We start from the raw sequence: 25119 nt of genomic DNA, 5'->3' as shown, positions 1-25119 counted from the left end.
CACACACACACACACACACACACACACACACACACACACACACACACCTTACTCCACATCTACCTAATTGTCTACTTCACTGTCCTTCCCCTTCTCTCCAATGGTTCTTCAGGTGCTTTGCCAAATCCAATTATATTAAAATATATACGAGTCTCTCCCATATTTTCTAAAGCCTTTACTTCCCCTAGACATCTAGTTTAACATAGTATCTGCTACTAGTTTTCCACTAACGTACCTTCACCTCTGAAGATAGAGAAAAATACTGTAGCTTGCAATCCAATGCCCAGAGCAAACCAAGCCCCAGAACATAAACCCACATGGCAATTCCTCCCCTTTTCCTCTAGAAAGAAGCTCCTACCACTGTAGCCAGCCAAACATGTAATTACCCAGGGAGCTCATCTTGCCCACTGCCCAGAAAAGCCAGTGCACTAATAGCAGGTTTTTGCACCAAAGAAAGAGTTCAATTAATGCAGGGCTAGCCAAATAGAAAATAAAATGCATTATTCCAATCAGTCTCAAGAACTCAGAGGCTAGGGATATTATGGGTAGCCTGGTGGGCAGGGGGCTAGGGTGCTGCTGATTGGTTGGGTATGAAATCATAGGGATGTGGCAAACAGTCCTTGTGTGCTGAGTCAGCCTCTGAGTGGGAGCCATAGGACCAGTTGAGTCATGAGTCCTGGGTCCGGGCAGAATCAGTCAGTCTCTAGAAAACAAAAGTCAGAAAAATATCTCAAAAAACCAATTTTACAGTCTACAATTATGATGTTATCTACAGGAACAACTGAAGAAGTCACAAATCTTGTGACCTCAGGTTTCATGACTCCTGAGCAGTGAGGAATTACAGGAAAGCAACCTAAGGAATGAATGGCTGAACATTATTTAACCACACCTACATTTTAGCAGAATCCAGCCCCCTCCATCATCCTAATCTCCTGGCCTTTCATTAGTCTTACAAAAGCAGTTTCAGACTTTAAACAAAAAGGGGGTCAGTTTTAGAGAAGGACTATTATTATCTTTGTTTCAAAGTTAAACTATAAACTAAATTCCTCCCATGATTAGTTTGGCCTATACCCAGGAATGACTGAGGACAACCAGCCTGTGAAGCTAGAAGTAAGATGGCGTCAGCCATGCCAGATACTTCTTGCTGCCATAATCTTTGCAAAGGTGGTTTCAGCCAAGTTCACAAAGCAAAGTGCTGGCCCAACTCCCACAGAGCCATCTCTGAGCTTGAGACTAGAAGCATCCAATCACTTCTGCAGTGGCGCCTCCTTTGTCTGCGTTGTAGGAAAGGGTCCTCCCCTCTATTTTGCATTTCCTCAGTCCTCTCCCATCTGACTTACGTGTTCCAGAAATTATTCAACTCTTCTGTTTTACTTTCCCTCACTTTTAGTACTGACATAGAATGTTTCCTATCATACTTACCCTGTTATTTTAGAAAGCAAGTCTAAAAACAACAAACTTGTACACTCAGAATTGGTGTGTTGATTAAATAAAGGACTGACCTGTGACCCATTTCTCTAAGCTATCGCATAGATTTGGGGTTCCTCCAGGACCACTTAGTGGTTGGTCTGGAAAATCTATATTGACACTCACAGTTGCCCAGGGAAAAGGAAAGACATATTGTATGTTTCAATTTGGTCAGGGCAAAACTGGCCTTTGATCATCTATAATAAGTTCTGTGTATCTGGGGAAACTTGATTAACAGCAAGAATGCAAGCAGGAGTTTTTATTTTACAGTTAAATAAGTTATGTAAGTTATTTCAGATGGAAATAGGCAATTTGTCATCAAGAAACTGGAAGTGTTTCTAGACACTTCATCTATAGTTATAAACCCATGAGCTCTAGGAAAAAAACACCTTCAGAACAACAGTATTGCCAAGAGAGGAGAAAGAATGAATAGATAATCTCTTATCAGTTTGAGAGCTCAGTCTAGCCTAACTGAAGCAGCGGAGAAGTGAGAAAACAGACACCAGACCCAAGCAATACGTAGCGCCTTGCTACTCAGACTGTGGTTCTTGGATCAGCAGCTTCCAGGCCACTTGGAAGCTTGTTGGAAATACAGACATGCCCCACCCTAGATGTACTTAGTCATCATCTATTTTTTTAACAAGATCTTCAGGTGATCTGTACACTCCTTAAAGTTTGAGAAGCCTGCCCTGGAGGAATCTTCTCTTACTGGGCACTATAGAAAAGTGGAACTGATGGGTCATTAACTTCTCCAACTTTACATCCTCCTAGTTTCTCTTCATTTCCACTTTCCTGGGCCATAGGGATTACCCTTAGAGACAGAGGCCTGGGGTTATTCCAAAGCCCAAATTAAGTGCTGAGATGCCCAAATTTCATCAACAACCACATAAACCTGGAAAGGGGAGGTGTCTTGAATTCTATTAAGCTAGTACTAGGGAAAAGTCTCAGACTTCTGACAGTTCCTTTTTAGTCACTTTGTTAGCCAGCTATTCTGTGAGTTGCAGTAGCAGAAAATCCAACTCAAAATAGACTAGGTGAAAGGGGAATTTATTGGTTCATGTAACTGAAAAGTCCAGGTACAGATCAATTCCACGCACAGCTTGATCTGTGTATTTAAACGATGTTATAGAAAGCTGCCCCAAGTCTGTTTTTCTCTGTCTTGTTTTTCTTTCTCTGGAGGGCTTGTGCTTAAGCACAACCTCCAGTTCCAGGTCCACTTCTCAGCTCTACATCAAAGAAAAAAGAAGGCTTGGTCGGGCATGGTGGCTCATGCCTGCAATCCCAGCACTTTGGGAGGCCGAGATGGGCAGATAACCTGAGGTCAGGAGTTCGAGACCAGCCTGGCCAACATGGTGAAACCCCATCTCTACTAAAAATATAAAAATTAGCCAGGTGTGGTAGTACATGCCTGTAATCCCAGCTACTTGGGAGGCTGAGGCAGGAGAATCACTTGAACCTGGGAGGTGAAGTTTGCAGTGAACCGAGATTACGTCATTGCACTCCAGCCTGGGCAACAAGAGAGAAACTCCAAAAAAAGAAAGCTTCTCTCCCAGAAGTGTCATAATATTCTAGAACCAAGTTTTATTGACTATTCGGTGCCATTTGGGTCACTTGCTCATCTCTAAACCGATCAGGGTGGACAGGTGGATGTGACACCCTGAGGAGTTAGAACTGAATTTCAAGCCTGCTCTTGAAGCCAAGAATGAGATCAATTCCATGTGAAATGCATGAATTAAGAGTTTGGGAAGGAAATAGAAGGACAGATAGCAGAGGAAGAGGATATTGATGCTGAGTGGAGAAAAATAACAGCTATTCTCTAGGGCATCTTTCTGCTGAAATCCACAGCTGCTCTCTCCCTACACAGAGGTGTCCTCTCCAGAAGCAAATGCATGGCCATTCGTTAGAGCAATTGCAGTAGAGCTGCAGGGCAAGGCATTGTATCCTTGTGTTTTTGTTGTCATTTGAGGGTGTCCATTGTTCCATTATACCATCTACAATATAATAAACTTAAATGATATTTAAAATATGGCGATTCATTGCACTGCTTTCTTACTTTTTTAGAGTGACAAGGTTTAACCCAACAACCTGACTTAACAAAAGTGAAAATTGTTATCCAGTGAAAACATAGAAAGAAAGACATCATTTTGATGGTGACAGGTCTCTGGGCACAGCTGAGACGTGCCAGTTTTTTCGTAACGATCAGACAGCACTACCTCCTGTAAACAAACATTGAAAGTTTTAGCCCAGGTCAAAGTTCCCAAAGATCTCTCTGTGCCTCTGGTTAAAGTGTGACGTTAACTCAAGGAAACACTGATCTCTCTTCATGTCCCAAAAATCTGGATACAGAGCTGTAGGTCGCATTTGGAGATGCTCAATTCTGTTCTCCACTATTGAACTCTCAAGTGAACTATTCTGTACAAATCTACTTTAATTATGTATTAATTTCAATATTATTACATGCAGTACACAACGGCTACTCATTAAAAATTAATCCAGATTCTATTGGTTTTATTTTGTGTTCATTACAGGCATCATCCACTTTTTTTAAAAAAGCCCTCCAGATAAATGTGTTCCTCTACATAGCCAAGTAGTGATTTGCCAAAAATAGAAATACCTTAATAAGAATTCCGCCTGCGTTTTCCTTTCCCTCCTCTCTTTAGCGGCTCCATTCACAACCATCAATAATGAACTGGGGGAAAGCAGAACTGACAGGGACTGATTAAGCACAACATTTGAGGATCCCTCTGTTCTAAGTTGTTGTTGAAGTTGGAACACCAAAGTCCTATTCTCATTTTGCCATTAAAAGGAATTATTTTATGTTCTTGCCTTTAACAGCCCTGCTCTGGAGATTCCACAGCAGAAATGCTTTTGTTTAGACATTGACAAGAAATCTCAGTACTTTATTTCTCCATATCTATTACAGTACTTTTCCATGCAGATAAGTGCCGAAAAAATATAACAATGCTTAAATAGAGTCACGCACAGCATAACAACATTTTGATTAGTGACAGACCACATATACAATGGTAGTCCCATAAGATTATGATGGAGCTAAAAAAAATCCTATTGGCTAGTGATGTCTTAGCCACGTTGAAATGTCCGACATTGCGCAATGCATTATCCGTGTGTTTATGATGTTTCTGGTGTAAGCAAACCTGTGCTTCCAGTCATATAAATATAGAGCACATACAATTCTGAACAGTACATATTTGGTAATGATAATAAGGAACTATGTAGCTGGTTTATGTACTCACTATACCATACTTTTGATCGTTATTTTAGAGTGTTTTCTACTTATTTTTTTAAAAGGTACCTGTAAAACAGCCTCGGGCAGGTCGTCCAGGAGATATTCCAGAAGAAGGCATTGTTACCATAGGAGGTGACATCTCCATGGGTGTTATTGCACCTGAAGACCTTCCAGTGGGATGAGATTTGGAGATGGAAGACAGTGATGACGCTCCTGACCCTGTGTAGGCCTGGGATAACAGGTATGTTTCTGTCTTAGCTTTTAACATAAAAAGTTTAAAAAGTGAAAAATAACGAAAATATTTATAAACAAAAAATGCTTATAAAAGAAGGCTATAAATTTTAAAATATTCTTGATACAGCTGTACAATGTGTTTGTGTTTTAAGCTAAGCACCATTACGAAAGTCAAAAGTTTATTCATTAAGAAGTTAAGGAAGCTAGGGTTAATTTATTATTGAAAAATATTTTATAAATTAGAGTAGCCTAAGCATGTAGTGTTTTATAAAGTGTACAGCACCGGACAGAGTAAAGTCCTAGGTCCTCACATTCATTCACCTCACTCACTGACTGCCCAAGAGCAACTTCCAGTCCTGCATGGTGAGTGCCCTCTACAGGTATGCCATTTTTTATCGTTTGTACTGTATTTTTACTGCACTTTTTCTTTAGACGTGTTTAGATGTACAAACACTTGCCATTGTGTTACAATTTTACAATTGCCTACGGCGTTTAATATAGTAACATGCTGTACAGGTTTGTATTCTAGGAGCAATAGGCTATGCTGCACAGCCCAGATGTGTAGTAGGCTATGGCATGTAGGTTTGCATAAATACCCTGTGATGTTCACACAACAAAATCATCTGACAATGCATTTCTCAGAATGCATTAAACAACATATGACTGTAGTGTGTGGGAAGAATCATGTGGGATTGCAAGAACTAAATAAAGTCTTGAACTGTTTTCTTCTAAATGTGAAAATAATAATTAACATTTATGCCAGGTCCTGAGCACACATCTTATTTAATCCCAAGGTGAGTTATCGCAGTTACTTCTCACTTACTGCATTTTATATAGTTTTTGTACCTTAGGAGAATTTATACACATGTTCACAACAAATAAAAAATGCTTTAATTTAATAAAGAAGAAAGAAAATCTCAATACTGAATTTACAATGGCAAACAAGTTACAGAGAAACCTAACTTTTGAAAGTACAATCATGGTCTCTTCTAACAGTATCAAATCAACGTCTCAAAGCCACGCTGAATAATGCACACTGGATTGGGCATTATTAGTGTAAGAGGTGCTGCTGTACTTTAGGCTAATACTTCAAAATGTTGGCTTCAAACTATAACTGACTCAAAAAGAAGTTTTAGAAAGGAGTATTTTGTAGCTCCTTCTCAGTTCGTTTTACTTGGCCAGGTTCCCACACTATCTTTTCATTGACTTTCTCTTTGATTCTATTTAACAAACAAGTAAAAGAAGTTTAAAGTGTACCAGGCCAATGTGTTAGCCATATGGGTTGACAGAAACCAACTTTGTCAGCCTAAGTAAAAATAAAACAAATGGTGGTGAGAAGGAGATACAGTACAGTAGCATGACCAGGAACCAAGGGCAGAGAAGCACCCAGGCTCCAGGAAGTGAGGCGACTAGGAATGGAGGTTTCCCAAGATTCCCTTCTCCTTTCTCGTCTGTGGCATTCTCTACTCTTCACAGACCAACTTTCTCAGCTTCTTACCCACGTGACAGAATATGTCCAACCAAATCTCTCAAGACCAAATGTTGAACGCTGGCCAGATAAGAAACTCTCCTTTCTCCCTCTATCTCAGGCCCAACTTCAATGCTCAGGAGAAATAATATAAAGGGCCCTCCTCAGGTCAGATGTCCACTTCTGCACTAATAGCTGTGGCTGGGAGGTGGGGTCACATTGGACAAAAGGACTGTAGAACCCAGCAGTACAGTTTGGAAGACAGTTGCCAAGTAAAAGGAAGTGACTGAACTGGGCAGACGTCCTAAAGGATGTGGTATTAGTCAGGGTTCTCCAGAAAAACAGAATCAATAAAAGAAAGAGAGTGGGAGATATTGTAAGGAATTGGCTCACATAATTATGGAGACTGAGAATTCATAAGATTTCTTGTCAGCAAGCTGGATGCCTAGGAAAGTCAGTAGTATAGTTCCAGTATGAGCTCAAATAAGCCTGAGACTCAGGAGCCCATGGTTTAAGCTGTAGTCCAAGGGCAGGAAAACACTTATGTCCCAGCTCAGCAGTCAGGCAGATAAAATTTCCTCATGTTCAGTCTTTTTGTTCTACTCATGTCTTCAACTGATTAGATGAGGCCCACCCACATTAGTAGGGCAATCTGCTTTCCTCAATCTGCTGATTCAAATTGTAATTTCCTCCACAACTTTAAGGAAACACCTGGAAATAAACTTTATAGACACATCTAGAAGAAATCTTGCTCAAATGTCTGGGCACCTTGTGGCGTAGTCAGGTTAGCATGTAAAATTAATCACAGACATCCACCACAATAAATAACAGTCTCTTTAAGAATCTGAGTAAAAAGACATAATTAAGATGTTAATTTAATGATATGAATTTCTTATAACACTATAAATGAAATATGTCAATAGCAGAAAAATTAATTGAAAACCAATTGTTATATACTTGGAAGGAAAGTAGAATCCAAACAGATACCTTCTTCCAAAAAGTATTTCTATAATCCAATTGATCACAGACTCCTCTCAAAAAAGGCACTGGCACAAAAAGCCCCATCCCATTTTTCTTACCAAAAATGATAAAGTTATGATGAAGGAATTCTTCTGAATTTAGTTACTTTCAAATTTATTTGAAGTCTTCAAATGTTTTATGTCATCATATTCTTTTTGCTTAAAGGTATAAGCATTCTCCGATTCCTTAGCCAGACTAAAAGGAATTAAGGCTTACCACAGGTGTGAATGTGATGACTTTTGAATTATTAAGCTGAAGCAGAAGCTGATAAAAAACCAATGTTTTGATTTATCAATAAAAAGATAACTTATTAGTTTGTGTTTTGCATTATTAAGTTAGAAAGGTTAAACTCTCATGTTCTAAATTATAGAATAAGGCTTATTCTTATCTATCTCTTTGCTTTAGAAAGAAAGTATATGAAGAAGAGACAAGGTAGACAATGTTAGAATATTTACCCTTTAAAATTAGTTATAATCATTTATTCACTGAATACCTGAATACCTACAATGTGCCAGAGCTGGCCCTAGCTTTAAACTATTTCAAATGCAAAGTGTATGTCTTTTATTCTTGAACTATTTGGCTTCATTAGATATTACTACTATTAAACCAAACAATAATATTTTTAATAATATTATCTTTTAAAAATTGAGTATTTATATGCTAAAAATTATTTTGAGAAAATCAGGGTATAGCTTATCCATTTTTGTATGGAGGAAATCAGAGCACAGAAAGGTGAAGTTACTTAATGGAGACACAAGTATTTGATCATGAAGACATGAAAAGACAGTCTCATGACTCTGGACCTACACCTCTGCCTTAATACCACACCACCATTGAGTTAACAAATGATACAAAAGTTATGTAACAATGACAAAATTCCTCCTTGACACTCAAGTGCAGGAAATAGCAAGGTTTTATTTTTCTAAATAATACCAAGATGGCTTAACCCATCACATGAGACAGTAGATAAGAAATTGTTAAAATGCAAATAATTTTGATTCAATTGGTCTGAGGTGAGACCTAAAATTATGACGTTCTAAAGGAATAGTATGACAAACGCAATAACTGGGGTTGATACAAGAAAAGTTAAAACTACCACGATTTGCTATCTTTGTCCTCTAGATGATCCACATTCAATCAAGGGGGACAGAATCTCCTTGCTCCAGCATGTTACCATAAGTTCATAGCAGGGGGCACATAAGAGGGGGTTCTAACCCCAGCATGAAAGTCAGAGTAGACTTCCTTAAAACACCATTCTAAATTAAGATGGGTAAATCAATGGAATTTGCTAAGTAAAATGTGGGAGAAAGTATATTTTCAGAGTCTACAGCATGTACAAATCCTGGAGTTAAACGATATCATGCTGCAGCCAGCAAAAGAAAGAAAGGGGAAAAAATCTTGAGGATATCTCTCTGTGTTTTCTACGTAGAATGAGAGCATGAGATTGGATGAAATTGGATTCACCAGCTTCTCTCACTACCTCAACACCTAGGGACTCTTCTTATAGTTGGAATACATAGGTAGCCACCACTTTATGATGTGCAAGGCCCATTCATTTATTTATTCATTCAAGAAAGTTACATTCACATCTGGTGTACAATATCTAATTAAAAATGGGTGCCAAGAACAGACATGATAATCACTATTTTATAGATGAGAACAGAGGAAAGGGTTATGAACTTGACCAGACATAGCTAAGTGGAGTAGGCCAGATGCAGAGCCCAGGGTTTCTGGTTCCTAGTTCACTTCTCTTTCTACCTCATCCCAAATATTCCAACCATCAGTATCGGTAGCTAAAAATACCATACCAGGCTGTTTTTGTTTGTAGCACTTCAGCAAGATGTCCCAAGTTACAGCATACAGCAGAACAATAAGGTGGCCAAACAAGGGGGTAGTAGAATGCCAGCAAAAGGACTGGGTATAGGCCAATCTGAAAGTTTTTAACCATACCATTTTCCTTTATGTGTATCTACTAGTTATTTCCTTTTTCTTATTTCCTGAACTGCAATCTGCTTTATAACAAATAACTAGTTATTTGCGTATATCCCTCATATTCAAGATCATTCATTCAAAAACTCTGAACTACTCCTGGGTTTTCTAGGACAGCCTTGACTTTATTCCTTCCCATGTCGATAAATATTAAAATGCTTCAGAAATTCTAATATATCACAATTCAACTATGTGTCCCAGACTGCCTGTCATTCCCAAAGTCATTCCCCTAAATCCTTTCTTATATAAGATTTTTGTTAACTATTGTAATTGTACATATACCATATAAAGAGTTGTTCTGCATGCAATCGGCACTTACCAAATATCTTTTGGTTGGGTTTCTATAGGGTCAGCTTGGGTTACTATAACAACATTTTGTAGACTGGATGAGTTAAACAGTAGGAATTTATTTTCTTGTAGTTCTAGAGGCTGGAAATCTGAGATCAGAATGCCATCATGGTTACTGTCTGGTGAGGGCTCTCTTCTAAGCGCTACTGTCATGTGAGGCCCACATTGCTGAGGGCCACCCGCTCAATGTGTGCTCACGTGGAAGAAAGCAAGCCAGCAAGCTCTCTGGTGTATCTTCTTAATAAGAAGACTTGACCTCATGACCTCATCTAACCCCAGTTATCTCTCAAAGGCCCCATCTCCAAACGCAACTAATTCCAGCATCAATTCTAAAGACTAAAGTCTCATTTAAATATCATCTAAATTAGGTATGAATGAGACTTGAGATATGGTTCGTCTTAAGGCAAAATTTCTCTCCAGCTTTGAACCTGTGAAATCAGGCAAGTTATGATGTGTTTCCAAAACACAGTGGTGGGACAGGCATAGGATAGACATTCCCATTCAAAAAGGAAGAAATAGGAAAAAAAGAAAGGGGGATAGGTCCCAAGCAAGTCTAAAACCTAGTAAAACAAATTTCATTAAGATCTATAGGCTCAAGGATAATCCTCTTATTGCTGAAATCAGGATGAAGTTGAAATAATTTAAAATTTAAATAATAAAAAAATAAAAATGAAGAAAAATTAACTCTCTTTGGTTTGATGCTCTGCCCGTGCCTTAAGCTCGCAACACCAGTCCTACCCACATGGTTGTAGCAGCTCTGATGACCCCTGAATCCCCTTAGGGGTCATTCTTTCCTTTCCTTGAATAATGGTGCACTTTTGCAACCACATAGCTCCATGAGCTAGTCCTACAAAATCCAGGAAGTCCAATAGCCTTTCTCCATTCTGTCCTGCTTTCTCTTGCCTCCTTTAGCTCCAACTGGCAGTATCTTTGCTAGTATAATCCCACCTCTATTCCTGGCTTTTACTGAGATGGCTGGGTACATCCATGAGTCACACCTGGCTCTCTTTATCAAATGGTTGTTCAGTCACACCCTCGGTGTTCTCTTCAGAAAAAGTGTATCATTTTTGAAATACAGATATGCTGATAATTTTCCATCTACATGCTCTGGTTCCTTTCTGTGTAAAAATACCTTCTTCAAGTAATCTCTCTCACTTTTCATATTTTGCTATAAGCGGTCTTGAGCAACCAAACTGTTTCTTCAATATTTTGCTTAGAAACATCGGCAGCTAAATATCCAATTTTATCACTCACAAGCTCTACCTTCCACAAGACACCAGAACAGTTCAGTCAAGTTCTTTGCTATTTTATAGCAAGAACTACTTTTCTTCTATTTTCCAATAACACATTCTTTATTTCCATCAGATACCTGCCCAGAAGTGACCTTAACATTCATATTTCTAGCATGCACCCCAAAACACTTATTGCCTCTATGCATTACTCAGCTCCAAAGTTGCTTCCACATGTTTAGGTATTTGTTACAGCAGAACCCCACTTCTTGTTACCAAAATCTGTATTAGTCAGGTCTCCAGAGAAACAGAGCCAATAAAATAGGTAGGTGAGTAGATGATTGATTGATTGATTTATCTTATAACAAAGAGATTTTTTAGAGGAAATTGGCCTGTGCAATTATGAAGGCCAAGAAGTCCCAAGATCTGTAGTCAGCAAGCTAGAGACCCAGGAGAGCTGATGATGTAAGGTTCACGTAAAAGCAAGCAGGTTCAAGACCTAAGAAGAGCCAACGTTTCAATTTGAGTTTGCAGACCAGAAAAGACCAATGTCCTAGCTCAAAACATTCAGGCAAGAGGAGCTCCCTCCTATTCAGCCATTTTGTTCTATTCAGGTCTTCAATCATTCAATGGGGCCCACTCACATTTAGAAAGGACAATCTACTTTACTCAGTCTAAACAATTCAAATGTTACTCATCCAGAAGCACCCTTACAGATGTACCAGGAATAATTTTATCCAAATGTCTGGCCACCTTGTGTCTCAGTAGAGTTGACACATAAAATTAACCATCACAATTTGAAAGCCAATTAAGTATTAAAATTCTGAATTCCGCCTTTCTTAAGTTCATGATTTACCTTTTTTTTTCTATTCTGCTATTCGATTTTCTAGCAAGCTTACCACTAGGGTGCTTCTGCTGCATTTCTTCCATGGATACCATCTCCCTTTTTCCCAGCCTCAGCTTTCTAACTCTGGTTGATTTTTTATTCTTCTCTCTTCTCTATTCTTTCTTCCTTCTCTGTCTTGTCCTCCTTACTGGAGAATATAACCTCAGTACTTCATTTCTCCTGAGAATTAGTTTCAAGAATCCTTCCATCAACTGTTAACTCTCACAAAAAGATGTTAAGCTGTGCCCAAGGCAATAGAATCTTGTTTCTATAAGCAATGATCCCAGAACAGACACTAAACCCAGCAGTGCCAAGTGACTAATAATAATGAGCCGGAGATTTTAGCCTGTTTAAAATTGCAGGGTGTTCTCATATCGCTCATCTGCTTATCTCTCTTTTGAGAACAAGTGGTGTATGCCTCCCAGCCTCTTCACTCTGATAATAGGATTTCTGGTTCATGTCAACTCAGTGCTACTTGCAAAGCCACAAGGTGCCAGAAACCTATGTTCACAGGTGCCAGAACCTAGGAGAAATTGCCAGCACTACTGGTGGTCAGGAGTTTGTTTACCCTTGTGTTACAAAGGGAGATATTCTGTTACCGCCATACCTCTGATAATGGCCACCTTGGGCTAGGAACTCACACAGAGCAGGGCTGGGACAGGAACTATGCAGGAGAAATTATGAGGCTATGATTCAGAAAAGGAGTCCTGGCAAAATCTAAATCACAAGAATTAATAAAATGCATTTTCATGAACAAAGGTTCAGTACTTCTTTCTTGGTAATGACATCTGCCAAGACAATAAGCTTAAATCCCCTTCCATTCAAATTCTCTATTTTACTCCCTTTTTACTGGAAAAATAGAGCCTGAATTAACTCTATAATTTTTCATAAAATTGTAAGGGCATGCTCTTATTTAGGGATCATTTAATGTGCCTCCTTTACACAGGTGAAGAAACTTAAGGTTCCTTGGAGTGAAATGAATTGCTCAAGTAGTAAGTGAAAGGTAGACCTGACACAAGAGCCCAGACCTCTCTTTTTTCTTTCCTGTGATGGAAATATACCATGGACAGCGTCTCCCCCCCACTTCCAGGACCCACTGTGCCACTCCCTCACCAGGATATTTGGCCCCTCTAATGGTCAGCTAGTTTACAGAAGTTAGGCAATAATTCTTTTCACCTTATCCAAATAAGAGACAAATAAAAGAGCAGGTATTGATCTTCTGAAACTACTGATACAAATATATGCCACAAAAAGATTGTTTTTCTACCCAACAACTTATGGAAAATGACTTAATCATTTCTTTTATGAATCTCAAAATTCAACCTCAAATAGAATTGTGTAATTATGAGAAATTTTACTGATAATGTCAGTAAGAGAAAAGGTCATCTATTTTTAAGAACACCTTTTCTCTGTAAACAACAAGACTATAATTTTTTAATGTTATTTTTCAATTTACTTTTTCCTATTATACTATACAAAAGACTTTCCTTAAATCCAGAGTTTTGAAAATTAGCCCAAAGCTGTATTATGCCATGGCCCTATAGCCCCTGCCACCTCCCCTACCTTCTCATTGTGTTAATTATCAATCCTACAAAGAGCTGGGGCAAAGCAATAAGCTAGGACTGAGAAATGATCAAATGCCTAGTTCTGCAGTCATCTGAATTTTTACTTGTTAACACAGGATACGAACTTTGGCACTTCTCACAGCCTCCTAAATCTTCCACTGTTGGATGATGCTACCTCCATTAGGCAAAGCTCCTTATACTCACCTAACCAAAAATTAAAAGATGCATCTGGTTTGAAGAGAATCCAGAATATTCTAACTTACTTAATTCTCTCTTCCTGGTTTTAAAGAGGGTGTTTAATCTCACCCTGGTCTTTACCTTGCCTATGCCTTGTCCTAGTTTAAATGGCCTCAACCATCATACCTTGTTTTGGTTAATGTAGTTTTAACAGCATGAGTTTTAGAGAGAGACAAACTTGGTTTTCAGTCTGACTCTGTTTCTACCAGCTTTGTGACCTAGGCAGGCCAATAGAAACAAAGTTAACTATGTTGCTCAGCCTGTTTCCTCATGTTTTAAATGGGGGACGTAAAACTTCCCTAGAATGGTTCTTGTAGGGTGTGAAATGAAATAATGTATATGAAACATTTGGCGTAGTTTCTGCCACATTGTTAGTGCTCTTCTTATTTACAAGATAATATGAAATATTTTCATATTTTCCACATCTCTTTCTTTTTCAGCTTTTCATTTTATATTTGGGGGTACATGTGCAGGTTTACAATCTGGGCATATTGTGGATGCTGAGATTTGGGATATGAATGATCTCATCACTCAGGTAGTGAGCACAGTACCCAACAGTTAGTTTTTCAACTCTTGCCTCACCTCCCTCCCTACTTTCTCTGTAGTCAGCCCCAGTGTCTATTGTTCCCACCTTTATGTCCCTGAGTACCCAGTATGTCCATTTAGATGAATGACAGCATGCATAATTTGGTTTCCTGTTCCTTTGTTAATTCACTTAGGATAATGGCCTGCAGCTACATCCATGTTGCTGCAAAGGACATGCTTTCATTCTTTTGTATGGCTGCATAGTCTTCTGTTTGTATATGTGCTGCATTTTTTTTATCCAATCCACCATTGATGATGGGCACTTATGTTTATTCCATGTCTGTGTTATTGTGAACAGCATGGCAATGAACATGCGCATGCAGGTGTCTTTTTGGTATAATGAGTCATCTTCTTTTGAATATATACCCAATAATGAGATTTCTGGGTTGAATGGTGCCTCTGTTTTAAACTCTTTGAGAAATCTCCAAACTGCTATCCACAGTGGCTAAATTAATTTATATTCCCACCAATAGTGTATAAGCATTCCCTTTTGTCCGCAGCCTCGCCATCATCTGTTACTTTATAACTTTTCAATATTAGTCATTCTGACTGGTATGAGATGGTATCTCATTGTAGTTTTGATTTGCATTTCTGTGGTTATTATTGATAATGAACATTTTTTCATGTTTCTTAGCCACTTGTGTGTCTTCACCCATTGTGCAGGCTTGGTGAGATGGCATAACAGGGTGTTTTCCCTCCTACTACAGAAGCCACAGAGGATCTATGAGAGCCTCTTTTTCCCACCCCAATGTCTGAGTTTGGAGAGGTGGAGGCAGTAAAGGGGGCATATGGTTTAAGTTCTGCAGTGTAGAAAATTCACATTTTCTATATAGGACTCATAAATGTATCTAATCAATTAATATTTATCAAACACCATGTGTCAAGTTCAATGCTAGACTCTGGCAGATTAATTAACAACAATATCCCTGCCCTCATAGGGATTACAATGTAGTAAATGATTCCAAGAAAGTGTCCCAAGTGCAACAATAGAAGTATGGTGAGACCAGAGTACAAAGAAGAGAGTAGACATTTCTACATGGAAACCTCAGAAAACGTGTCATTTAGGTCTGTTGAGCATTGAGAAATAAGCAGTGCGAGGAGAAGGATGTTCCAGCCAATAAAGCAGTGTTGCCACAATCATGGAAGTATTAAACAGCAAGAGAAATTTTAGGGTCTCAAGTCATAGCTGGAACATAGAGTGGGAAATGAGGACTAGAGAAAGCTAGGTTTTAGAAAGATGAGTGATTTTCTGCAAACTTGTACATGTTAGAATATTTCAGATTTGTTATTTTTAAAAGTTAAATACAAAAATAAAGGAGAGGCAAAGGGCTTAAAATTAATTTTTGTTTCCAAGCTAAGGAGTTTCAACTATAATATGAAAACCCTAGGGAACCAATGAAATATAGTAAGCAAGGACTGTGCAATCAAATCAACCTTTTTGAGGATTAAAGATTGATTTGGAAAAGAAAACTGGAGTCAGGTAGGCTTGAAGGTGCTACAGCCAACCCCACTAGGATTAAAGAGGTTTGCTGAGAGCAGAATCTGGTGCTCACTCCCTACATCTTTAAAAAGAAGGAGGTAATGATGCCTTACTTCTTCAATTGCCCATTTCATCTGTACAAAATGAAAAGACAGCCAATTGGTAGGATGAAGATGAGGGGATAAAGGCCTAGGCATTAAGACTACGATGATAAACTGGCAGGAAATCCTTTTATGTAAATATAAGGCAGGCTGTCTGCAGGGAGATGCTGGATGGTTTAGTTAAGTCATGGTGGTACTTTTATTGAATCTAACTTTTAGCTTTCCCCCAGTGAGAAATATATGATGGGGATTGTCTACTTGTCCACAGCCATGGTCTTCTGGGAAGCTCCAATTCATCTACAACCTCAGAAAGTTATCAAAGAGCTCTGAAGTTGTAATTGGCCAGCCAGAGTTGACTTTATCTTTTCTTGTGGAGTGCCACTTCCTCAGATGGGTCCCCTAGAAGACAATGATGAATCTATCACTAAGGAAGGCATCACGTAGAATCAAAAACATTCAAAGTAAAAGTTATTTAAATAAAGCTAAATTGTTGAACCAAGAAGGTGGGGGGATTTTTTAACTTTGTCATGTAGAGGGTGGGAGGATTAATTCACTTGTTTCTGTAAAGTGCTTTAAAGATAAATTGTGCTGCTAATGTGCCAAAACTCATTTTTATTATGCTTATTTGCTGTGTCCTGCATAAATATTTAATAGGTACCCTGGGAAGTAACTCTTGTTTAATCTATCATTCCTTTTCTTATTAGTAGTGTACAGCAGCTTAATTTTTCCCCTGAATACATTATTTTTAAAAAACACCTTCAAGATAGTTTTCTAACAACCAAGCAATAATCCACAAATAAATTATTATAATGTTTTTATTTTTCTTATCAATAAGAATCACATAGTGTGGTAGAATCTATGTGTTGGATCTCCTTCAAGGTAAAATATTAGTTAATTTTTCTCTGCAGCATTGTGGTCATACTCAAATTGTTATTGCCAAGATAAGCGTTTTTAATAAAGATGAAACAATGCACATTGTATCTAAGCTGTTTTTAAGCATTAATGACCATAAAATGTGCCTTATTTCTGGAAACACAGGCTATACAAATTAAGAAAAAAAATCTCCTGTTATTATTCAAAGGTAATTTTTAGTCAGCATGCTTCATGCCCCATTAATTAATTTATTTGTAAGAAGAAGAGGAAGGAGTACCAACACCTCTTTTCATTGGGTTTTTAACCCTTAAGTGAGATCAACACAGGCCCCAGGCTCTGGCCCGGGCACCCAGCCTGGCTGCATTGAGGATCCCTGGCAGGCTTTCTTCTTCATCTGTGTTTCCCTGGACATCTTCCTGTAGCCAGCTGTGCGGATGTGCATCTTAGCCTCTCACTGCAGCAAGTGCAGACTCACATGTGTGCAGAACAACTGGCACTAGGAGGCAGAAGGCAGAAAGCCAGCAGATAATTCAAGGCAAGTAAGATTGGCAGAAAAAATAGCAGGAAGTAAGCAAGGGAATAACATTTAGGAGAAAAGGCGTGTACAAGGTTGTCCTTCACAGGCTATAAGATTACAGTGTGTCCATCACACTTGCAGATGAACATAGGAACAGAGAAGTTCCAAAGTCTTCATATGTTTTCAGTTGTTGCCGAGAGAACAATAAGTCCCCAGCACACTAATTATGGGTCCAACTAGTTCTGTACCACCAACCCAAGGAACATGCAGTTAATTCCAAAATGCAGGATAATTCCCTTCCCAGATGAAGCCTTAATGACTTGGCCAGCTCTCCCTTTATCAGTGGGAAGGTCCTATCTGGAAAGCCAGGCTTCAAACAGAAATAAAGGGTGCTACCTTTTCCTCTACCACACCTTGTCTCTACTGCTTAAACTAAACCAGAAAATCTGATCCTACTTAGCCTTAGAAAATTTCTCATAGCCATAGGGCAGAATCAAGGTTAGTGTCATTGCTTTTCCTTCCCAAGATCTGGCCCTTTACCTGCCTTAGTCTTGAGCTCATGATGGAGGAGTAGGTCTCTGTGCACAGGTGGAAGAACGTATTCTGTGCCTTTAAGTCAAGTTCCCTCAAAAGGGCTAAATGGTGTATAGGTTAAGCCCAACAGCTGCATGTCAAGCTGAATTTGAATCTTGGCTCTATCACATAAGAGCTGTGCGACCAGGCCGGGCGCGGTGGCTCAAGCCTGTAATCCCAGCACTGTGGGAGGCCGAGGCGGGTGGATCACGAGGTCAAGAGATCGAGACCATCCTGGTCAACATGGTGAAACCCCGTCTCTACTAAAAACTACAAAAAATTATCTGGGCATGGTGACACATGCCTGTAATCCCAGCTACTCAGGAGGCTGAGGCAGGAGAATTGCCTGAACCCAGGAGGCGGAGGTTGCGGTGAGCCGAGATCGTGCCATTGCACTCCAGTCTGGGTAACAAGAGCAAAACTCTGTCTCAAAAAAAAAAAAAAAAAAAAAGAGCTGTGCGACCTTCAGCAAGTAAATCAACATTTCTCAGGTTCAGTTTGCTCACCTGCAAAATGAGGAAATAGTACTGCAAGGAATAAATGCCAGCTTTTACCATATTCTTCATCTAAATATGTAGCCAACCATATATGAATGTAGAAACAGTGAATTTAATGCAAATTTTTAAATTCTAATGTTTTAGAGTAATATGTATTCATATAATTATACATTACTCCATTCTTCAGTATCAAACCAAAATTTAAGTGAAGCCATCTTTGAGAATCTAAAGATGTCTGATTCATCTGTAGCCATTTTCAGTTATGCATGTTTCTTTTTCAAAACCTGTGCTCATTATCTTAGATTTGTTGGAAATTTCAGTTTGACAATATGATCACTTAGCATGCAGGACTGCTGTGTATGTTTGTACAGTTTATGCACTGACAGCATTAGAAAGTGTCATTCACATAGACCATGGGGCATGTCTAAAAATACTACATTTTCCTCAATGAATGTGTATTGCCAGAAATATGCCTGCTCTTGATGAATGCTACCAGAGTATGATAGAGCTGAGTATTCAGCACCTGCAGGATCAGTGTTAGTATGATGCATGACTTGGTTAGACCAACCTCTTTTCACTTTGAAGATTTATATTTATGTAAGAATATGGAGCTGATTGACATTTTAATGAAAGAATTGTTTGTGACCATAAATATAATTATTTTACACTGCTGAAAGGGACAACATGAAAGATGCCTGGACTTTATTATGGTTTTTGAGAAACATTTGTTCTGTTGGATATTCTATTATTGAATGACCGGAACAAGTAGTCCAAAGCAATTTTCAAATGCTAACCTTGCTTTCTAAATTATACATATCATTATTCCAAGTTTATCAAGCCCAAAAGAAATATTTTCTGCAAAGTAATATTAGATAGCTATTCCTATAAAGTTATTTTTAAATATAACACATTTAACTAATCATAAAATATTATATACTCATTGCAAACAATCTTGGAGGGAAAAAGTGAGCATAGAAAAAAGTCCATCAAAACCACACATATTCTTAGCACCCATAGATAACCTCTTTAACCATTTTCCTATATGTATTCCCAATTTTCTTCAAATGATATACATATATAAGTAGTTTTACTACAAATTCAAAATTACCAAATAATACATATATTTTTTTTCCTTTTTTCCATAAGTTATTGGGGTACAGGTGGTATTTTGTTACATGAGTAAGTTCTTTGGTGGTGATTTGTGAGATTTTACTGCATTCATCACCCAAGCAGAAAAACTGCACCATATTTATAGTCTTTTATCCCTCACCTCCCTCCCACTCTTCCTCGCAAGTCCCCAAAGTCCATTGTACCATTCTTATGCCTTTGCATCCTCATAGCTTAGCTCCCACATATCAGTGAGAACAGACGATGTTTGGTTTTCCATTCCCAAGTTATTTCACTTAGAACAAATAGTCTCCAATCTCTTCCAGGTCACTGCAAACACTGCAAATGCTGTTAATTCATTCCTTTTTGTGGCTGAGTAGTACTTCATATATATTTCATATATACAGTTGGATTCAGTTAGCTAGTATTTTGTTAAGGATTTTAGCATCAGTGTTCATCAAGGATATCAGTCTATAGTTTTCTATTTTGGTTATGTCCTTTCCTGGTTTGGGTATTAGGTTGATACTGGTTTCATAAAATGAACTAGGGAGGGTTCCTTCTTTCTTTATCTTGTAGAATAGTGTCAAAGGATTGGTGCCAGTTCTTTAAATGTCTGGTAGAGTTCTGCTGTGAATCCATCCATTCCTGGCCTTTTTGTTGTTGTTGGTAATTTTTTAATTACCATTTCAATCTCGCTACTTGTTATTGGTCTGTTCAGGGAATCTAATTCTTCCTGAGTTAAGCTAGGAAGGTTGTATTTTTCCAGGAATTTATTCACCTCTTCTAGGTTTTCTAGTTTATGTGTGTGGAGGTGTTCATAGTATCTGTGAATGAACTTTTGTATTTCAGTGGTGTCAGTTGTAATATCTTCTGTTTTGTTTCTTAGGATTTTCTCTCTTCTTTTCTTTGTTAATCTTGTTAATGATCTATCAATTTTATTTCTCTTTTCAAAGAACTAGCTTTTTGTTTCATTTATCTTTCTATTTTTTTTTTTTGTTTTTTTTTTTTTTTTTTGCAGTTGTTATTTCAGTTTCATTTAGTTCTGCTCTGATCTTGGTAATTTTTCTTTCTTCTGCTGGGTTTGGGTTTGGTTTCTTCCTGTTTCTATAGTTCCTTGAGGTGTGACCTTACAATGTCAGTGTGTGTACTTCCAGTCTTTTTGACATAGGAGCTCAGGGCTATAAATTTTCCTCTTAGCACCGCCTTTGCTGTATCCCAGAGGTTTTGATGAGTTGTGTCATTGTTGTTATTTACTTTGAAAATATTTTAAAATACCATCTTGATTTCATTTTTGATTCAATATTCATTCAGGAGCAGGTTATTTAATTTGCATGTATTTGCATGGTTCTGAAGGTTCCTTCTGGAGTTTATTTCCAGTTTTATTCCACTACAGTCTGAGAGAGTACTTGATATAATTTCAATTTTCTTAAATTTATTGAGGCTCATTTTATGGCTTATCGTATGGTCTATTTTGGAGAAAGTTCCATCTGCTGTTGAATAGAATGTGTATTCTGTGGCTGTTGGATGAAATCCGTATATCTGTTAGGTCCATTTGTTCCAACGTATAGTTTAAATCAATTGTTTCTTTGTTAGCTTTCTGTCTTGATGAACTGTCTAGTGCTGTCAGTGGAGCGTTGAAATCCCCCACTATTATTGAGCTGCTGTCTCTCTCATTTCTTAGGTCTATTAGTAATAGTTTTACAATTTTTGGAGCTCCAGTGTTAGGTGCATATATGTTTCAGATTGTGATAGCTTCCTGTTGGACAAGGCCTTTTACCATTATATAACGTCCCTCTTTGACCCTTTTAACTGCTGTTGCTTTAAAATTTGTTTTGTCCGATAAAAGAATAGCTACCCCTGCTTGTTTTTGGTGTCTATTTGCATGAAATCCCTTTTTCCTCTTCTTTATTTTAAGTTTATATGAGTTAAGTGTGTTATGTGTTAAGTGAGTCTCCTGAAGACAGCAGATAGTTGGTTTTGGTGAGTTCTTATCCATTCTCCATTTCTGTATCTTTCAAGTAGAACATTTAGGTCATTTACATTCAATGTTAGTATGGAAATATGAGGTACTGTTGCATTCACCATGCTCTTCGTTACCTTTGGTTTTTTTGTTAACATGTATTTTTGTTTATAGGTCCTGTGTGATGAATGCTTTAAAGAAGTTCTGTTTTGATGTGTTTCCAGGATTTGTTTCAAGATTTAGAGCTTTCTTTAGCAGTTCTTGTAGTGGCATCTTGGTAATGGCGAATTCTCTCAGTATTTGTTTGTCTGAAAATGACTGTATCTCTCCTTGATAGATAATGCTTAGTTTGACTGGATACAAAATTCTTTGCTGATAATTGTTTTGTTTGAGGAGGCTGAAGATAAGTTCCCAATTTTTTTTAGCTTGTAGGGTTTCTGCTGAGAAATCTGCTGCTAATCTGATAGGTTTTCCTATATAGGTTAACATTTTAAGATTTTTTCCTTCATTTTAACTTTGGATAACCTGATGACAGGATGCCTAGGCAAAGATCTTTTTGTGATGCATTTTTCAGGCATTCTTTGTTCTTCTTGTATTTGGATGTCTAGGTCTCTAGCAAGGGCAGGGAAGGTTTTTTCAATTATTTCCCCCGAATATGTTTTCTGAGATTTTAGAATTCTCTTCTTCTTCTGCAACACCAATTATTCTTAAATTTGATATTTAACATAATCCCAGGCTTCTTGGAGACTTTATTCATATTTTCTTTTTTTTTTTTTTCTTTGTCTTTGTTGGATCAGGTTAATTCAAAGGCCTTGTCTTAGAGCTCTGAATTTCTTTCTTCTACTTGTTTAATTCTATTTCTGAGACTTTCCAGAGCATTTCACATTTCTAAAAGTGTGTCCAAAGTTTCCTTAATTTTCTATTGTTTTTGCTTTAAGCTATTTCCTTGAATATTTTTCCCCCTTCTCTTTTTGTATCTTTTTTTTTTTTTTTTTTTTAATTTCCTTGCATTGAGCTTTGCCTTTCTCTGGTCCCTCCCTGATTAGCTTAACAAGTAACCTCATGAATTCTTTTTCATGTAAATCAAGGGATTCTTCTTGGTTTGCATTCATTGCTGGTGAACTAGTGTTATTTTTTGACAATGTGGAAGAGCCTTGTTTTGTCATACTATGAGGGCTGGTTTTCTGGTTCCTTCACATTTGGATAGATTCTGTCAGAGGGTGGGTCTAGGGCTGAGGGCTGTTGTTCAGATTATTTTGTCTCACGGGGTTTTCTCTTGATGTAGTACTCTCCCCCTTTTCCTACGGATGTGGCTTCCTGTGAGCCAAACTCCAGTGATTGTTGTCTCTCTTCTGGGTCTAGACAACCAGCAAGTCTACCCAGCTCTGAGCTGGTACTGGGGGTTGTCTGTGCAGAGTCCTGTGATGTGAACCATCTGTGGGTCCCTCAGCCATGGATACCATGACATGTTCCAGTGGTGGTGGCAGTAGGGGGTGCAATGGACTCCATGAGTGTTCTTAGTTTTGGGGGCTTAATACTTTATTTTTGTGCTGTTTGGCCCTCTGCCAGGAGGTGGCACTTTCCAGAAAGCATCAGCTTTAGTAGTGTGGAAAGGGACAAGCAATGGGCAGGGCCCTAGAACTCCCAAGATTATATGCCCTTTGTTTTCCATTACCAGGGTGGAGAGGGAAGGACCATCAGATGGGGGTGAAGCCAGGCGTGTCTGAGCTCAGTCTCTCTTTGGGTGGGTCTTGCTGGGGCTCCTATGGGGGATGGGGGTGAGATTCACAGGTCAATGGAGTTGTGTGCCTAGGAGGATTATGGCTGCCTCTGCTGTGTCATGCAGGTTGCCAGGGAAGTGGGGGAAAGCCAGCAGTCACAGGCCTCACCCAGCTCCCATGCAAACTGAAGAGCCAGTTACACACCCACCATGCCCCCACCCCCAACAGCCTTACATCTGTTTCTAGGCAGAGGGCACAATGGGCTTGAAAACTTGCCCCAGGCTACCTGCCTCCCAGCTGAGAGAGAATAGGGCTTGGTTCTTCCATCCCACCTGTGGAATCTGCAAACCAGATTTGTGCCCTCCCTCAAGTTCTGGCCAGGAGGCTTCTTGTCCTGTTCAAATTGTTACAAAGTTCAGCTAGAGATTTCCTTCACCCAGTGGAGTTTTACCCCCTGCTCCTCTGGACACCCTGCCAATGGATCCCTGTGGTGCCAGTCAGGAATGGCCTGCAAGGAGTTGCAGTGAGCTCCCAGGGCCTTTCTGCTGCTTCCTCTATCCCTGTATTTCACCCGGCTCTCAAATTGACTCAGCTCCAGGTAATTGGAAACTTCTCCCACAAACAGACCTTCAGGCTCTTCAGTGGGGGTATATGTTCAGGAAAGGAGAGTCTCTGTTTCCCACTTCTACAGTCAGGGCACTCACAGTATTGGGGTATCTCCCAGGTCCTGCAGGAGCAGTCCAATTCCTTCAGAAAGTCTGTGGGTCCTCTTGGAATTGTTGGTTTATTCTTGCAGTTGAACTGGAGCTAAAATTCACAACGTGAGCTTCCTCAAGCCGCTCTGTCCAGAGCTGCAATCTAGTCCTGCCTCCTATCTGCCATTATGATGACCATAAATTATAAACATTTTTAATTTTAACAATATCATTAAACCTATATGAAATACCTCCCAAAATGTCTTTTTAAATGACTGCTTGTTAGTATATTATTAGATATTTTGGTTGCTGTTAATTTTTTTTTTTTTTTTTGAGATGGAGTCTCACTCTGTCACCAGACTAGAGTGCAATGGCACAATCTCAGCTCATTGCAACCTCTACCTCCCTGGTTCAAGCAATTCTTCTTCCTCAGCCTCTTGAGTAACTGGGACTACAGGCACGTGCCAGTATGCTGAGCTAGTTTTTGTATTTTTAGTAGAGACTGGGTTTCACCATATTAGCCAGGATAGCCTCGATCCCCTGACCTCATGATCTGCCAGCCTCAGCCTCCCAAAGTGCTGGGATTACAGGCGTGAGCCACCAACCCAGCCTGCTGTAATTTTTAACTATCATAAATAATATTGTGATAAATGTCTTTTATAAAAATATTTGATTAAATATCAAAGATTTTTTATAAGATCCCTAAAGTTTCAAAGGAACTTGTTAAAGACTTGTCACAACATGCCAGTTTCCCTCTATAAAGTTTATGCCAAATACATTCCTACCAGAACAGGATGAAAGCATTCATTTTTTTTAATATCCTTGCCAAAACTAGATGTTTTCACTATTTCTGGCATTTGGTTCATATTTGTTGTTTACCTACAATGGCAGATCCTGGGCTATGGCCTCAATAAATGCACCATGGTAGAAAAAACAAAAGCATAAATGAGTAAAAGAATTAATAAGTAAATAAGTGAATAAATATAATTTATAATGTTAAAAATAAGTATACAAAATGAGCCTGGCTTACAAAAAGGGAGGCAACTGCCTAAGGAGAAAAAAAAAAACTGAGTTATAGCAAGCAGTAGTGTATCCCAGCTGGGAAAGCCGCCTTCTTTAAAAATATCTTTAAGATATTAAAATGTAATTCTGGTATATAATATTTTAAATGTGATTCCACAGATAAAGAGCAAGCATACCACTTCCAAAAGCTGGCCAACAGGTGGAAGCCAAAGAGAATTTTAATCATTATTTTGTGACAGCCAAGGGAAAGAATCTTTTTTTTTTTTAAATATATATATTGCATTTTAGGTTTTGGGG

Source organism: Sapajus apella, unplaced genomic scaffold (genome assembly GCF_009761245.1).
Source record: "Sapajus apella isolate SASKATOON/1434 unplaced genomic scaffold, GSC_monkey_1.0 scaffold42, whole genome shotgun sequence".
Classification (NCBI taxonomy): domain Eukaryota; kingdom Metazoa; phylum Chordata; class Mammalia; order Primates; family Cebidae; genus Sapajus; species Sapajus apella.
Note: the sequence above shows the minus strand (reverse complement) of the source record.